This window comes from Juglans regia, chromosome 6 (assembly GCF_001411555.2).
Source record: "Juglans regia cultivar Chandler chromosome 6, Walnut 2.0, whole genome shotgun sequence".
NCBI lineage: Eukaryota > Viridiplantae > Streptophyta > Magnoliopsida > Fagales > Juglandaceae > Juglans > Juglans regia.
This window is the reverse complement of record NC_049906.1, coordinates 8,130,080-8,143,222: the sequence shown is the minus strand read 5'-3', so window position 1 is coordinate 8,143,222 and position 13,143 is coordinate 8,130,080.

The following is a 13,143-nucleotide window of genomic DNA, read 5'->3' as shown; positions in this document are numbered from 1 at the left end:
AGGGTAGGGTTTAGGGATGTCGGTGAAACTAGTGGTGGTGGTGGTTGGCTGTGGGTGGCGGCGTAGAGGGTGGTTGAAGTGCAAAAATGTCCAAATCGAAAATGGAGTTGGAAGTACTCCACCGATGGCGGATCGGAGCTGGGGTTGGGTGCATTGGGTTGCTAGGAGGTCGAGGATGAAGTGGCGAAGAAATGGTGGCCCGATGGCGGTGCGCAAGCACAAGGAACGCTGCGGCTTCAAGCCGTGCATGGAGGAGAATGCCGGCGAGTGAGGAGCTAAAAACCAGAGGGGGAGGTCACCTGTGGGTGGGGAAGGTCGTGGGTTGGGCGGTAATTTCGGACGGTGGCGCGTGGCGGTGGCTGGGTGGAGAGGAAGAAATCGCAGGGGGAGAGAGAGAGAGAGAGACGTCACGCAGCGCACGGGAGAGGAGAGAGAGAGAGGAGAAAAAGAAAGAAGAAGAAAAGAAAAAAGGAAAAAAGAAAAAATGATGGAAAGAAATGAGGTACAATCCTCACATCTTGGGTCACAAAAATAATCCGACGGAAATGATTTCAAAACAGCAAGTAAAATAAAATAATTCAAACGTAGTGATTAAATGAAAATAAATTAATTAAACCCAACAATAAATTAATTTAAAATAAAAAGAAATTTAAATGCATAACAAAATTAATATTAAGAAAGCACATCAAATTAATTTTCACAAAATTAAAATCATAAAAATAAACGTACTAAAAATCCAACCAATTTTAAAACAAGAGAATAGAGTTTTGAATAAATAAAAATAATCATTCAGTAAAAATACACTAATATACCGGGTGTTATATCCTCCCCCCTTAAATAAAATGTCGTCCTCGAAATTGGCAAGGTCAACATTAAACTAAGACATGAATTAGATTCGACTAAGAGAAGAAAACAAATATGAATATTGCTCCCTCATATTGGCTTCTCTCTCCTGAGAGAAATCTTGAGCCAATGGTTCGCCTCCTGACACTTTCACCCAAGGTATTGTCTTAGATCTTAACCTTTGCTCATTCCAATCCACAATCTGCGTCGAAGCAACTTCAAAAGTAAGGTTAGACTGAAGTTGAATGCGTCCAGGGTCAACAAAACGTGGCTCTTGTTGTCCAGAACTCTTCTTCAACGATGACACATGGAACACATCATGAACTTCCCCAAAATAGTCCGGCAATGCAACTCTATAAGCGACAAGCCTAACTTTCTCCAGAATCTGAAAAGGGCCAACATACATCAGATTAAGTTTTCCCTTCTTACCAAAGCGCTTAACACCTTTCATAGGAGAGACTTTGAGATAAACCCAATCCTTTCTGGCGACTTTGTGCTTCTGCTAATTTAGTCCTTATAAACCAAACTTGATCCTTCATTTCTTGAATTATCTTAGGCCCAATTAATTCACTCTCGCCAACTTCATCCCAACACAAGGGTGATCTACACTTCCTTCCGCTTCACAATTAATTCCTGAAGGTAATCACAACAATTAATGCCAACCCTCATTCCAATAAGTAACACGCTTTGACTACACACTCCAATCGACTCACCGAAAAAAAAACTCCAAGCCAAAATCTCTTGAATTTAATACTATCGTGTCATTTCCTCTTCAACACCTACCAAAGCCACTTCCTCCAAACCAAAATGAGACTAGGACCTGTACTCTTCGAAATGCATACACACTCACCACTACTACGCATCGATCTCATGCACTCTTAGCCAGAACAAAATATGCTCCAAATGCAAGTGGTCCATCAGTACCATTTCCGTCATCTAGACCTATATCCTCGAAATTAACAAGAATCATTTCCTAAATCTGCACCATCTATTTACCTTAAAATTGATATAGATTAAAACCTTAACCTGCCACTGTAACTTTGAGCTAAAAACAATTATTTTCCAAACTAGGTCAACATCTTAAATCTTAAGAAAATATATGAACTAGATCACCACCTTCCATCTCCAAAGAAATTCTCTTCTGAAAAATTCTCATATCAGTAACTCAACTCTCATTAATCCTATTTAATTCAGCACTTCAACTCTGCAATTCTAAAACCTTAAACCAGATAAGGGTCATTTCCCAAAATCCTCAAGATCGATCACCTTAAATCTAAAACATTCACCTTATAAAACTTGTAAATTCTAAAACCTCAAATGTTATCAAATTGCTTATCAAGGTCAATAAGATCGAAAACTTCTAATTTAAGAATCTCTCAATTGCTTGTTGAACCTACCACCTTAAATCCCATAAACTTATTTCCTAAAAACTATAGGGCCTCAAACCTTAGATGAACTTTTCATAAATCTAACCTTGAAATTCGTTGAACTTACAACCACCTACCCCATAGATTCATTACATAAATTCCACGGAACCTGAAACCTCAATTATCCTAAGCGATTTAAAATTATTCCCCTCCTTAGTAGCAAGTTGAGTTCCTACTCCAAAGAGTTCACCCAGACCATGTCGTTCCTTTCAATTCTCGATATTAAAACAAACCAATCACCAAGGGTTCAGGTCTACTACACTAAATGTTCAAGCCTAACAATGGCATTCACAGTCGTACCATCTTCCTGCCATAGCACAACCCTTAAACCGCCTTTCAATTTCGAAAAAAATAAAATAAAATAGAATTCCATAAATAAAATAACATACGACAAAATGAATAAAATCAATGAAGTAGTTCACAATAAAATAATTAAAATAAAGAAAATAACCTACCATAAAATAATGCAATAAAATAAATAAACAAACAAGTAGTATACAATAAACTAAATAAAACCAATAAAAATCAAATGCTTTAAATTAAATAATTTCAATTTACAACTTTTAAAATTTCTGGTACCTCACCTAAGGGACATGTGGTTCTACCCAGAGCCGAACTGCTCTGATACCACTTGTGACGCCTCGACCCCCATGTACAGAAACTCGGGGATCGAGACGCCAGGATGATGACAACACAGTCACGCATCCCAACGATAGTGCCAAGTGTGTGTACATGTAACAAAGTATAATAAAAAAATACAGCGGATAATTAAGTCAACTCAGTACCAGAATTTAAACACAATTTAAATATTAGCAAAAGTGGTTTAAAAGTTATACAGTCATCCAAAATAAATATAATATAAGTCCCAAATACAGATACGAGTGATCCCAAATCACTGCTCGGGCTAAGCCGAATCCTCAGGCCCACCCTCAGCCTCATCTGCATCGAAATCTGCGTTACCATAAAACAGTACCGCAGGTAAGTAAGATCCAAACAACTCACGAGATTAAAAATGCATTAATGCAACCAACAATAATACATGCATATGATGAAATATGCATTATGCACAAAACGTCATTTTTTTCGAAAATGAATATTTTCCAACACACGCACAAATCTCATTAAAAATATCCGTAAAACATTTTCCTAGAAAATGATTTACAAAAAAATCCATATCCAACACACACTATTTTTCCAGAAAATAGTTCATTAATCCATTATTACCATATGCACAATGATCTCCCCTAGGGACCATCCGTACATCCTGGCTTCGTAGCGATGATCAGTTCCACGCCCAACGCGTTCGTGGCCAAGCATCCTCTAGTCCTCGCCAGCAGAAGGACCCCAGAGTCGGTACGAGACCATCTCGTCCGATCCCGACGACAATCCAGGGGACGTCACTCAGTATATTCTGCTCCTGAGTGACTAGAGGAGCTCCACCAAGATAATGCCCCATCTCGGCTTGGGGTCGTGATACACACGCACCCAAAAATCATTTCACATGAAAACCCAATTTTCAATGAACACATGAACATGAATGCAATACACGAAAACCCAGTTTCCTTTACAAACATGATCATTCGTGCAATTATGCAATGTACATGAACCGACACAATATCCAATAACCAACAACCAACAAGTGTCAACACAACCCAATCACACAAACAACTCCATTCTCCAATCCATCCGACCCCCTACTCCTCGGACTCAGCCCGGCATAATTAACCAGATCACATTGAAATGAGTTAGTGAAAAAATACATTTAAATCACGAATGTTCTTTGGAAAATACTTACAGTGCTATTTTATAATTTTCAAAGGATCATGGAACTGCAAGAAGCAGCAATGTAGCAACATAACAGTGCCAAATGCATTGTGGCCGTAGGTCTCAAAAATCTACTTTTGAACGAGTGCAAATGAAGACCCGAGATTGATAGGGTAGGGCTTAGGGATGTTGGTGAAGCTAGTGGTGGCGGTGGTTGGCCGTGGGTGGCTGCGTAGAGGGTGGTTGAAGTGCAAAAATTTCCAAATCGGAAATGGAGTTGGAAGTACTTCACCGGTGGCGGATTGGAGCTGGGGTTGGGTGCATTGGGTTGCTAGGAGGTCGATGATGAAGTGGTGAAGAAATGGTGGCCGAAGGTGGCGCGCAAGCACAAGAAATGCCGCGGCTTCAAGCCGTGCGTGGAGGAGAACGCCGCGAGTGAGGAGCTGAAAACCGGAGGGGGAGGTCGCCGGTGGGTGGGGAAGGTTGTGGGCTGGGTGGTGTAGCCAGATGGTGGCGCGCGACGGTGGCCAGCTGCGGTGGCTGGGTGGAGAGGAAGAAATCGCACGGGGAGAGAGAAAGAGATGTCGCGCAGCCGCGAGAGAGGAGAGAGAGAGAGAGGAGAAAAAGAAAGAAGAAGAAAAGAAAAAAGGAAAAAAGAAAAAATGATGGAAAGAAATGAGGTACAATCCCCACATCTTGGGTCACAAAAATGATTCAACGGAAACGATTTCAAAACAGCAAGTAAAATAAAATAATTTAAATGTAGTGATTAAATGAAAATAAATTAATTAAACCCAACAATAAATTAATTTAAAATAAAGAGAAATTTAAATGCATAACAAAATTAATATTAAGAAAGCACATCAAATTAATTTTCACAAAATTAAAATCATAAAAATAAACCCACTAAAAATCCAACCAATTTTAAAATAAGAGAATAAATTTTTGAATAAATAAAAATAATCATTCAGTAAAAATACACTAAAATACGGGGTGTTACACCCTGTTCATCAAGTTCGTGAATACCGCTAGGGTATTAGTTAGGCCAAAAGGCATGACCAAAAACTCGTAGTGGCCGTATCTGCTGCTGAAAGCTGTCTTGGCCATGTCTTTTGCCCTGATCTTTACTTGATGGTATCTAGATTGAAAATCAATCTTAGAAAATACCTGAGCCCCTTGAAGCTGATCAAATAAATTTTCTATGTAGGGTAGTAGGTATTTATTCTTTATAGTCACCCGATTAAGTTCCCTATAATCATTCTTATTGATCCATCTTTCTTTTTCACAAAAAGAATAGGACCTCCCCAAGATGAAACCCTTGTCTAGCAAATCTTACAAATGCTCTTTGAGTTCAACTAGCTCAGATGGCACCATTCAGTAAGGGGCTTTCGAAAGCATTGTCGTGCCTTGGACTAACTCAATGGTAAACTCTACTTCCCGCTCGAGTGGTAGTCTAGACAAGTCTTCAGAGAATACCTCCAGATATTCTCTCACGATAGGGATCTCCTCTAACTTCAACTCCTCTTTTGGTGCCTCCACCACAAAAACAAGGAAATGGTACCTGTGAATCACGTTCAGCATCATTCATGATTAAATAAACATAGACTTATCAACGAACAAGAAGTTAATTTCTTAGAAGAGAAAGATGAAAGAATACGTACCAGTGATCACGTCATTTCTATTCTCACCAGAAAGGTCACCAATTCTAGAAGCTAGTATTCTACAAGACTAATTATGACTATAATATCGGACCCTAAATCTTTACCTACAACCTCAAACACTATGGAGTAGTTCTCCAATCTTTCATAAACTAAGTCCTCAAATATCCTATAATTAACTTCCTATAATGTATTTGCGAAAATTGTACACAGCAGCGTAATCATCTTCTCCAAATTTCAAAATCCTAAAATCCACAAATATCCTACACCTCATATAATATAGTCTGCAGAACAGCAAACCTGGCTCTGATACCAACTGTAATGCCCCATACCCGGATGGGTAGGATAATTACTATCTGTCACTTATAAACCTATCTCCCAACACATTTAAAATCTCAAAAGATTTCGAAAAACAATAAACAATCTCATATATTCAAATGAGACACATAATAATCTCCACAAAGTCATCATTACAATAACAACATAAACCACGGGGTTCACAATCTCCCAATAGTCTCAACACAATAAATTGATAAATCTTTTAAGTCTTATAAAACCAAATACATAAACATATCTAATAGACATAAGAAATCCTTCTGTTAGCCTTTCTCACATTTTCTATTTTTGGTCCTCAGCTGAACCTTCCACATCATCTGAAAAATATTTTGAAAATAAGGGCATGAGTTATCAACAACTTACAAGCAAAACACATATATTAGTGTGTATAGCATGAGATTTTTCATAAAGTTCAATATGCAGGAAACAAATATATTTCATTTTCATATGCAGATCTCGAAGCATATTAACAACACTTTAGAGTGACATTTCAATCTTTTTAATATTTTAAAAACCAATTGTTCATATTAAAAAAAAAAAAAACACTTTAGCATAACATAACTAAACATCTTCTTCTTATCATATCTTATCTTATCGTATCGTATCGTATCATATCATATCATAATATATACCATGTTTAAACCCCGTGGTAGGGTTGTGCTATTCCCAGTGGCCAAACCAACCAATATCATATTGTGAAACTATCCCTTCTTCATTCTCGGAGCTCCGAATGTGCACATAAGAAAGAACACACAAAAGAGCATTTTGTTTTCAAAGTGGGTGCACTCATATCATATCATATCGTGTTGGTACAAATCATATCACGTGAACAAATATCATCATATCAGAACCAAAATTAGAATCAGAGAAAAAAAATAGATAAGTCATGCCAAAGGCTTTCCAGATGAATATCATATCAAACCACATGCTGAACATATTCATATAATTTTCAAATGATAAAAAATAGATCCAAAATATTTTCATATCACATGTACAAAATTCTCAGATTTCATATTCGCTCTTTTGCACATTTCAGAGACATGTTAAATATTGTTCATGTCTACACTATTCATGTCAAAAAGTATTTTTCTTTTACATACATATTTCATGAGTGAATGCAGAACATATAATTAAGATTGTTTTCACATTTTTCTTTTAAAACATAATATGCACATTTTACAAACCAACCTAGTTCATTTTTTTTTATATGCAAATCTAGCATAGGAATCTCGCTTACCTGATTCTTGCAATGTATTCTCTACATTCTAGAACTGTAATTTAGTCATGTCACGATAACCTATTTTATAAAATATTTGTTCACACGTTAATACTCACAAGCACCTAGCATAGCTAACAAAAATTCTCCTCCTTCATAAGAATAAAATAGAACAAGCTCTTATCTAGTCAAGAACATAAAATAACCCACAACACTATCCACATGTTACTTGTAAACTAACAACAACATAATAAATCTAAAATAGTTTATCATCGACTCTTATAGACAACATATAACCCAACTGCAACCAAAACAATCACCCCTCAAACACGAGTATCCATTTAACGTATTGCACGTCCAATACCATTAATTCAACATCAAGATCAATCCAACACAATAAGCCCACATGCCACATTCCACGCCAACCTCACATCAACCATCACAACCAACTCCATATCCAACTCAACCCACAACAACCACTGTTAATCTATCGATTAACGTTCAAACCTGACAACGGCCAAATAAAAACAAATCCAAATAGTTCAAACAAATCACACCCATCAATCCAATCTACCACCTACCAACCCACAATGTAACATTTCAGCAGACCAATCACTAAATAACTCAAACAACGAACAATTTCACCCGGCTAACAACATACAAGAATTCAACACCATTCATAGATCCTACCATTTGAACATAACCCAATAAATTTTTCAACAACTTCAAACATTTTATCATACACAAAACAATGCCAAAGTGTGTCTAATAAGGAATGAGGACTTTACCTAGCAACACTTAGAATCGAGATCGCGCTATGCCAACCAAGACTACAAGTCTAAATTTTTGATCAAGTGTTGAAATTTCAAAGACTAAAAATGAAAATACAATTAAACTTAAAACAACCCTTCGTCACCTCCAACAGTCAATATACAGTCTAATTTATCACATCAAGCTAGCCCATCAATATATAAGCCCCAAATCTAAACGATGTATAATGCAAAGCGGAAGCTTGAATTACCATACCTAGAAGTTGTGCGAACGAATTTGAATACAACGTGATGTTGTCTAGGTCATTCGCAATGAACTGTGTTACCACATTGCTAATGTAAAAAATCCGACTTCATATAGTGAATATCATACCTATTTGGCTAAAATTTAACAACATTAAGGAGGTATTCTTACCAATGCAATGAAGAAAACTTGAATTGATAGTTGGCAGCGGCAATGAACTACAAAAATGGAGATGCTTTGAGATGATGCATTTGTACAACAATTTAGTGTGTGAAACTGAGATAAAATAAGGAGAAAACTTTTAGAAAGCTGTAGACTGAGGCAATGAGATTTACCAATGTGGTGGCTGGCGGTGGTGTACGGTGGCTCTAAGCAAGGAGAGATGAGAGTACTCCACAAACATGCTACTGTGACCACAAATCGGAGATGAGAGGGGAAAAATAGAGAAGATGAAAAGGGAGAGGGATATGTGAATCTCAGAGAGAGAGAGAGAGAGAGAGAGAGAGAGAGAGAGAGAGGAGAGTGAGAGTGAGAGAGAGGACGTAAGAGGGCTTCTGTTGCGAGTGAAATAGAAAGTGAGAAAAGAATCCAAAATACAAAATAACGAAAAATTCTAGATATAAGCCTTACACTCCTGCATACCACTTAAAAACATGTGATGTTATTCATTTACCCTCATATTTCATTAAATATGTTTCATAAAATATGAGGATAAATGAATAAAATCACATGTTTTTAAGTGGTGTATAGGAGTGTAAGACTTATGTGTAGCACCTCTCCAAAATAACAGGGGAGAAACCAATGTGATCATGGGATTTGGGTAGAAGGATTTTCGGATGAGGGGAAAAACTAAAAAAATCTAAGAGGAATGGGGAAGAAACCGTTGGGTAAAGGAAAAGAGAACCAGAAGGGAAAGGCCTTACCTGCCTAAATGATGTCTTTTTTTTTTTTTTTTTTAATAAGAGCAAGAAGTCACATGTCCAATAGTGACCCCTCCCAAATTTATTAATAATACCCTCACTTATGGCGGATGAATACCGTGGTAACAAGAAATGACCATAGAATCAAGCCCACAACCAAGAATAACAAATCAAGGACAAAATTATTAGATCACTATTTAAACAATAACCACCAAAAACCAGAACAAAAACAAGGTTTACAAATAACCCCAAAAGATCACAATCTAACATCTCAAAGATGGAAAGCCCAAAGAATCCAAACGAATCAGGCCTCTAAGAACCCGAGGCAAATTATAACTATTAAAAAAATCTCAATCAGAACCTGAAGCCCCTACCTTAGATAACCAATCCGCCACCCTATTACCTTCACAAAAAACATGCTGAAACTGACATTGAATCGTGCAAGCTAAATCAATAATTTCCTCCAAAAAATCCTCAATGTACCACACACCACATCTCCCTCTAAGCCACCAAGAGATAACTACCATAGAATCCATTTCAACTATCACATTTGAGATATTCAACGATTTGCAACTTCTCAAGTCATGAAGGAGAGCCATAAGCTCTGCTTTATTATTAGAACCAAAACCAATATGAGAAGCATAAGCCTGGACCATCCCACCGGAAGCATCCCGAATAACCCCGCCAATGCTTGGACCTAAATGATGTCATTTGACTCCTTAGATGGGAATTGGGTCTGGGCTTGGGCTTGGGATTGGACCTGGTATCCAAAACCCCTTCACAAAAAAACTATGGGATTTTATCTCTAGCGAATTGTTGCAGAAATCTAAAGAAGCTCATGAACCAGAAAAAATAAAGACGATAAGTTCAGCTAGATGTGCTTTTGTTCTTGGACAACTCAAGGGGGATCCCCTATGATGACAGATTATGAAAAAATTTATGAAACACTAATAACAAGTTATATTGAAAGCGTTTGAATGAAAAGCGAAATATAAAGCATTTGTACAAAAATTACTTTTCCTTCAAACACTAAAATAAAATAGTAATTCTACTAATCATCTTAATTCTCATAATTTCATGATGTGGCATTAGATGATTAGAGATTATTTATTATATTTTACTTGTGAACCTATAATCAAATGTCATATCATGGGATGATGAGAAAATAGATGATGAATAGATTTTTTCAAAATAAAATCATTCGAATGGTAAGTCATTTTCCGCTAAATTTATTAATATTTGATCTTGCCAATTTTCCATTCGATTGTAACTAATATCTCTTCGAATGGTTATTTCTTTTATGATCGAACGATTTAGTACACATTCAAACAATAATTTTATTGTGGACGAAACTTTTCATCCCTAAATATTCCATTTGAACATAATATTAATTGTTCAAATGGTAAACAATTTTTCTCAATATTTAGGGATGAAATTTAAATTTTGTCCTTAGAATTCATTTTTTTAAACGATTTTTATTTGGTTCCATTTTTTTTGTTGTTGTTGTAGTCAAGAGGGAGGGGGATCAGTCCACTGCTCCCCTGACAATTTTGAAAAAAAAAAAAAATCAAATCGTTTCCCATCGTTTACTTTTAGGAGTTTATTCATGACCCCTGAGTCTTAAAATAAGGGAAATACAATAGCCACAAAGGGATTAAATAAAAACAATCACACAAACTGATGTAGCTTTATGTGGTTCATCAGGTTATAAAGTTACTTTGATTGTAAAGTAGATCTAACATATCAGATGAAACTACATTAGTTTGTGATATTACTTTTATATAATTCGTTTGTGGATATAGCAATACTCTAAAATAATTAATTCCTTAACTAGCTATCAGAATAAGTGACTCACTAATACCTTTAGACAAGCAGCTGGTAGGCAAGCCATGGACCACGGCCAAAACAGAGTAGCAGGATCACGTTACACGTCCGTTACAACCAACAGCACACTACACTCAACAGAATCACAGCAGAGAAAGTTGTTAACTTTTTCTTCTCAAGTTATTGTAACCAACAAATATTATTTTATTCTTCTTATTCATGTATAAATGTAACCCGAATACTTGAATGAAATCAGAGAAGTTTTTTGTAAGTTTGTTTCTGCCAACATGGTATCGAGAGCCAGCGACTAATGTCATTCTCAACCATGGCAGCATCTTCTTCTTCTTCTACTCTCTCTTCCTTCTCTCATGTAGTCACCACAAAATTAAACAATGAAAACTATCTCCCTCGGCTATACAAATATCAGCATACTTTGCGAGGACAAGATCTCTACTCTTATGTAGATGGGTCTAGTCCTCCTCCCCCAAAATTTTTAATCACAGACTCAGTTCCGAAAGCTAATCCAGATTTTTCCTCATGGAATCGCACTGATCAATTTGTTCTAAGTGTCCTTTTCTCTTCCCTCTCAGAGTCTTTGCTTGGTCACGTTCTCACCGCTAAGACTGCTCGTGATCTCTGGGTCTCCTTGGCTTCAATGTTTGCATCTCATTCCCAGGCCAAGGAATTTCAAATTCGCTTCCAGCTCACAAATCTCTCCAAGGGAGATCAAGCCATGACTGACTACTTTGGCAAGGTTCGTTCTCTTGTGGATTCACTAATTGCTACTAGTAACACTCTCCCTAACAAGGAGGTAGTCACCTATCTTCTCAATGGGTTAGGCTCCTCTTATGAAGCTTTCATAACTTCAGTTACCACACGGGTAGAAGCTATTTCCTCTCATGAATTATATCAACTATTGTTAATTCATGAAAGTCGCTCATCTCACCACAACAGGAGTATAACCTCCTCTCTTGAGCCTTCTGTTCATCTTAGTGTTGCTGGAAATCGTGGGTGTGGATTCTCACTCAGTGGACGACAAGGCTGTGGCAGGGGTCGTCACTTCCACAATAATCGTGGAGGACGCTCGTCTTCTTCAAACTTTTCTTCCCAGCAACATTTTTCTTCTCATCGAACTTGCCAGGTTTGCAATAAGTCAGGTCATGTAGCACTACAATGCAGTTTTCGCTTTGATCATGCTTATCAGTATGAAGTTCCACAATCTTTCTCTGCAAACTACACGGCTCCAGACTCACTATCAGACTCCTCTTGGTATCCTGATTCTGCTGCTACACATCATATTACAAATGATTTTAATAACTTGAATGTTTCATCTGAACAGTATAGTGGTAGTGATTCAATCCACGTTGGAGATGGTTCTGGGATTCCTATTCACAATTTCGGTGACTCTTGCTTCTCCTCTACCTCCTCTTCTTTCTTCCTTCAAAATTTATTAGATGTTCCAGGTATTACCAAAAATCTTGTGTCTGTTCTACGGTTTTGCATTGATAATTCCTGCTATTTTGAGTTTCATTCCTCTCATTTTAATGTGAAGGACAACAAGACAAAGAAGGTGCTTCTCACCGGGCCAACACGTAATGGATTATATGTTTTTCCTTCCAAGATCAATCAGCCCTCAAGTCCCACTACACATCTTGGTGAACGAACAACATTCTCTCAATGGCACCGAAGGCTAAGCCATCCCTCCTTAACTCTTGTATCCCGAGTCTTACGAAATAAGTGCTTACCTGTTTCTTCATCTGAGTCATCCTTTTTTTGTTTTGAATGTCCACTTGCTAAGGCTCATCAACTCCCATTTTGTACTCATCGAGTAACTTATACTAGGCCTCTTCAATTAATTTGTGCTGATGTTGGGGTCCTGCCCCTTATGTTTCTCGATTGGGTTACAAATATTATCTATCATTTGTTGATCAATTTACACGATACACCTGGTTATTTCCACTCAAGCTCAAATCTGATGTTGTTACTATTTTCAACAATTTTTTGCCTTATGTTGAAAGATTATTCAATTCTTAACTTATGACATTTCAAACCGATGGTGGAGGTGAATTTAAACCTCCCACTCAAATCTGTCAAAAAGTTGGAATAACACATCGATTCTCATGTCCTCACACTCATCAACA